We start from the raw sequence: 6176 nt of genomic DNA on the forward strand, positions 1-6176 counted from the left end.
CAACAGGTCAGGTAGGGTCCGGGTAAACCCAGGCCCAAGCCTGTGTACCCAGGCCCGACCTGACCCGACTAAGTTTCACCCATACTGGCTCCAGGTTGGGTCCAAATGACTTGGACTCGGACCCGAGTAGGGTCCGAGTCATTTTGACCTAGACCCAAACCAAACCTAGGCCTAGAAATTTTAAAATATAAAAAACTTGTTTTATATATGGGAAAAGTTTATATAGAGCCGAGGCTCTAAACAATCAAATTTGAGCCTACCTCAAAAATTTCATTAAAAGAGGTTGTTTTGATGTTCAAATATCTTCAAATTGATCATCTCGACCTCAAGATGCGTAAAAATGAGAAAAAAAAGGATTTCAAGTTTTGAAAATAATGTATTTTGCAGTGTATTTTTGGACAGTCAATTTTCAAGATTTTTAAGTTTTCATAGATCTGTCGATCTACACTATTTTTGAAGCTTTAAACTTAATAAATAAATATAAAAAATATATTTTAAGTCTATCACTAAGATTTCCAATATTAAAGCCACATTTCTCGATACTATTTGAAGGTAGGCTCTAATTTGATTGTTTAGAGCCTAGGCTCTATACAAACCGCACCCTTTATATATTATTACACGGTGGTTTGTATAAGGTTATAACCAAAAACAATTCAATTAAGGCGCACATCCAAATTTTATTCATAAGATATAATTTTGGTATAAACAATTCTTAAGAACTATTAAAATATATTTTGGTGTAATTTTGGAGTAAACAAGCCTTAAAATATATTTTCATCTTTATTTATAAAGTTTAAAGCTTCAAAAATAGTGTAGCTTGACAGAGCTATTAAAACTTAAACATTTTAAAAATTGACGGTCCAAAAAATTGCGCTACAAAATATACTATTTCCAAAACTTGAGATCCATTTTTTTCTCATGGATCTAGATGTCAAGATGATCAATTTAAGGATATTTGAACATCAAAACAACCTCTTCTATTGAAATTTTGTGATAAACTCCAATTTGATTGTTTAGAGCCTCGGCTCTATATGAACTTTTCCCATATGAAAATCTATTTTTATCTCTAATTATAATATTTTAAACTCCCAAAATGGTTAAAATCAAGTAGATCTATAAACATATAAAAATCTTGAAAATAGAAGGTTTAGATAATTTGTTGCGAGATGCACTATTTATGAGACTCAATATCTTCTTCTTCTTCTTCATATTCATACATCTTAATGTCAAGATAATCAATTAGATAGTTTTTCAACGTTAAAACAACATTTTCCGATGATTTTTGAAGTACATCTTAAATTTTACATTGCAACTTCATATAAACTTTTTTTTTTATTTCATATATATATTTTATATATTTATGCGGGCCAATCCAACCCGATAGGATCCATGTTGGACCCAAACTCAAACCTGTGCCAGTGGATCCTACACATGGATTGGACCTTGAACCCACTTTGGGGCGGTAACCTGATTGGCACCCCTATTTTAATGCTTGGTAATTTTAAACTTGTATTCTGGGTCCAACTCTACCACGGCCAATCCAAGTCGATCATACCAATTCCAAAGCTCAATAAAAGTAGGAGGGTTGTGTTAGGTTTGCAGGTAGCATAAAATTTTATCAAATTTTTTAATAAATCCTGAACCGATTTTATATGCTCATACTAGGGCTTCCATGTAAACGATATAAACTTATGGTTTGATTGAGGGTATGACCCTTGATAGAGCAGGATGACGAATATTATTTGTGTAGCCGACCAAAAAGTTGGGATAAGGCTCGGATGATGATGATGGTATATTTTGATCTAAAATATGTGAGTTGATGATCTCGATGGCCAAATCGGTAATCTCTATGTCTACCATTATGCATCTAGAAAAAAAGAAAAAAAAAAAAAGAATTTTAAGACAATCTGACTAACTTTTCTTTTGGACTGCTAATGTACTTTTTTCCACTGCACTTTTTTGAGTTTCAAAATTATGGATCCAAGACAACAGTTGCATGTGGAGTAACATTAGGATGGCGTTGATACCTTTCACTGCGGCCACCCTCATAATCACCCCTACTGTTAACTTTCCAGGATTCTAGGATGCATATGAAAAAAATTGGTAAGGTGAAAGCTAGAAATACTGTTTGATAAACTGTGGTGCTGGTAGTTTTATATGTTTGCCAATGAGAAAGTTTTAAACTGTGGTGCTGCTAATTTCCCATGTTTGGCATTGAGAAAGTTAAAAACTACCTGTAATACTGTTCATGATGTATTTTATTAATATGATATGCGAAATGCAATTTTTTAATAATATTTTATAATTAAATAAGGTTCATTCCATTCATCCAATATAATACCAAAAATGTAAATAGATTCGAGGAATATTTTATTATGCTTGGGGATTTCATAAAAGTGTGAACCCCCTATGATGCTACTAATATTTACATAAATAAGAAACAAAATTGATTGTCTTAAAATCAAAATTTCACTCAATACACAGGAGTCTTTAAGAGCAAACATATTCCTGTTATTTAAAATATATATATATTCAATTCAAAAGTTTTAAAGCCAACCATTCCATTTTGCCACCACACTAGTACATTACAAAAGACAAGTTTGTCTCATTTGAAATAGTAACACGAAAGCAATCACTTGAATAGAGAGAATGAGAGAGAGAGTTTGATCATGTTTCTGCGAGCTGATTTGTGTAGATTATACCAAAAATACAATTTCTTGTTTACAAAGTTGTTGTAGGGCCTAAAGCAGAATAGGACCGGTACAAAGCCTAAATATCAAAAATGTAAGTAAACATACTTGAGGTTATTTTCCTGTTTTCCAAGCTACAAGGATTTAAAGTAATGGATAGTTAAAAGAATATTAAAAGAAAAAAAGGTATTTTCAGTGTATTCTAGGTATCATTATAACAGAATCACCTCTTATAAATACTTGAAAAGGCAACATTCATATGAAATTTTGTAATTTTGTACAGTATACAAACTTGCAAATTTTCACAAAGAAAAACCAATTATCAGAATAGGAGTGTGAAGCTCGAAAGTACCTGACCAACACTTCCCCAATCTGTTGGCCGTGCAACACTCTTTATGGTCTCATTTTCTTTATCAAATAACATAACAAAATTTCCCAATTCCATTGTAAGGTAGGTTTCATATCCTATTCCATGCCAGATATGTTCACGAGAATGAACGATGCATTCCAATTCACACCATGGATCACAAACTATGATAACGTCTACCCATTTATCTTTTCAAATTAATAACCTAAACCAAAACAAATTAGAAATGTATAGCGTTATATGGACTTGAACCGTAGACCTTCTCGATAAAATATATCAAACTGATTGTTATCAAAATGATTCGAATTGTTTCAAAATCCTACATGCACTTGTTTTGCTTTTGTATTGGGCTCTTTTACACCAGCACCCATTGAAACCAATCTTTTGGGGACGATAGCTCAAACCCAATGAAAGAAAACACAATCAGTGTACCCATAGCTCAAACCCAATGAAAGAAAACACACTCAGTAAGCAGATGAAATAGGCAAATAAATTTGTTGAAATAAAGACTCAAATTTTTTTACTGATGAACTCACGAAAATGGCACGAATGAAGTAGAACCATAGTTACAGTCAACACTCAACAAATGTCAAAAAAACAAAAGGAACCCAGGGTTTCCATAGGGTTTATAAAGGCTGATACCTTACTACAAGGAGAATAAAACGTAGAAAAATCTCAACGTACTCACTAATTTTTTATTGATTGTGGCTGCAATGAGACTATTTATCTTTAGTACAAGGTGGTCACAATTAATCTTGACCATTGGATGTGAAATTAGGTAGCTACATTTATCGCCTTGAGTCTCATTGTTTACGATCCCATTTGCTTTGTATTTGTGTCTTTGGAGATATTGACTTTTTCTTTTCCTAGGCTACACCTACGAACCCAAAAAAATAAATTAGTACATCCAAAATTTAGGAAATTGTTTCATGCGGGCTGGATCGCATTTCTATATATGCGGTCCAGAGAGTGTAAAGCATCCATCTTTAAGATAGATGCAAGTAGGTGTAACATCTAAAAACAATGGAAACTAACGGGCCAAACGTTTTCTTACTAGAATTATTATTTTTAGTTTTTAAAATTTATTTATTTTTTCATACTCATGATTTGTCCCAAAATTTATCACTCATCTCATCTAAATCAAACAATGTCCAATGCACATGTCCTTGCTAGAGTCTATCCATCGCATAGATACTTTACTTCAAAGGACACCATAATATAAATGTCGAAGCGAAGTAGGAACCTAAAAAATCAAATGGAATGATACATAGACAAGTAAATCCCTAATAGCCCTAATTTTCTTTGAATTAAGAGAATTTATCATTAAAAAAAAAAGAGACTACTCAATAATTCCACTAAAAAATTTGTTACAAAAACAAGGCAGTCTTGCAAACTCTGTTAAGGCAGTTTTTCCATAAAGTATTGTATACGCTTTTCTCAATTTACCCATATATCCCATATAAACACTTCAATTATGAAACACCTCCCTAATATATAGGGTGCGGTTTGTGTAAGGTTACAACCTTTAAACAATCCAATTAAGGCATACCTCCAAATTTTATCATAACATGTAATTTTGATGTAAACAATGATTATAATTATCTGAAAAATAATTTTTATATTTAATTATAAAATTTTAAACTCTAAAAATAGTTAAAATTAAGTAGATCTGTACTTGAAAATGGATGGTCTAGATAATGTGTTGCAAGATGCACTATTTTTGGGAATCAAATTTTTTTTTTTTTTTTCATATTCATAGATCTCGATGTTGAGATGATCTGTTAGAGGGTTTATCAATTTTAAAACAACTTTTTTCGATGGATTTTTTAGGTGCATATTTAATTCTACATTTTTAAAGTTGCAACCTTATATAAAAATTTTCTATTTATATATATTAGGTGCATATCCCTTCTGTCCGTCTTTTCTACTTTAATTTCACCCTCACTTCGGAGTTTGAAAATCCGAAATCACAAATTACTTTGGATTTTCTATATCCATCAGTTTTTTTTTTTAAAAAAAAGTCATTTTTAGGGAAAAAAACAAACTCACTTCAGATATTGAAAATGTGAAGTCACCCTTGACTTCTTTTTAATTTCCATAGTTGCATGAAAATAGAGATTTCCAAGTCACTATTGATATTCAAATCTAAAAAATCCCATGCAACTTTGGATATTAAAACCGAAATCAAGAGGAACTTCGAATTTTGAAGTTCCTGAGTAACTTTGGTTTTTTTTAGAACAAAAACTAAAAAAGTAAAAGATAACTAGAGATATTGAAAATATGAAGACATCAACCTGCATGAAGAATTCGAATTTCCAATCTCTAGAGTGATCGGTAAAATTGCAATAAAAAAAAATGGATAATGCTTTATTTTTTAATAGCACATGTTAATTATTGTATTTTTAAAAATTAAAAGTTTATATAAGGTGACAACCTCATATAGTAGAGCAAGGTGCACCTTAACAGTCCACCCAAAGAGGTCCACCTAAAGAGGTTGTTTAGGTGTTAAAAAATCTTACAATGAATCATATCCCTATTTCGAGAAATATGGATACGGAAAAAAAGAAAAAATATCGTTATAAAATAGTACATCTTTTAACATGTTCTCTAGAACGTCCATTTTTTTTAATTTTTTTAATGTTTATAGGTCTGCTTGATGTACACTATTTATGGAACTTTTAATTTTATAAATACACATCAAAACAGATATTTAGGCCATTGTAAGTGTTTTCGATACCAAAATTGCATCTTTTAATAAGATTTAGAGGTTCGCATTTGTCTAAGATTGACACCTTAGCAACCTTTTCAAAAACAATATATCTTCCTCTACCATGTTAACGGATAAAAGTCCACAATAACAGCGACCACCGTATTATAACAGTCGGGCTACAAATTTTTATGTCGCTTTTTTGAACCATGGTATGCTTTGAACAATTCTAAGTTATCATCAGCATTAGATAGAGAGAGAGAGAGAGAGAGCATTTCTAAGTTGTCTATCTCCATTTTATGAAGATAGAGAGAGAACATTTATAAGTTATCATCAGCTCTTTATGGAGAGAGAGGTGATCTTTGCCATGTTCATCGAGAAAAAAATAGAAACGCTGATGCTCTAGCCAAAA

The sequence above is a fragment of the Amborella trichopoda genome, chromosome 10 (assembly GCF_054954075.1).
Source record: "Amborella trichopoda isolate Santa Cruz 75 chromosome 10, AtrichopodaSantaCruz75HAP2 v2.0, whole genome shotgun sequence".
In the NCBI taxonomy this organism is placed as follows: domain Eukaryota; kingdom Viridiplantae; phylum Streptophyta; class Magnoliopsida; order Amborellales; family Amborellaceae; genus Amborella; species Amborella trichopoda.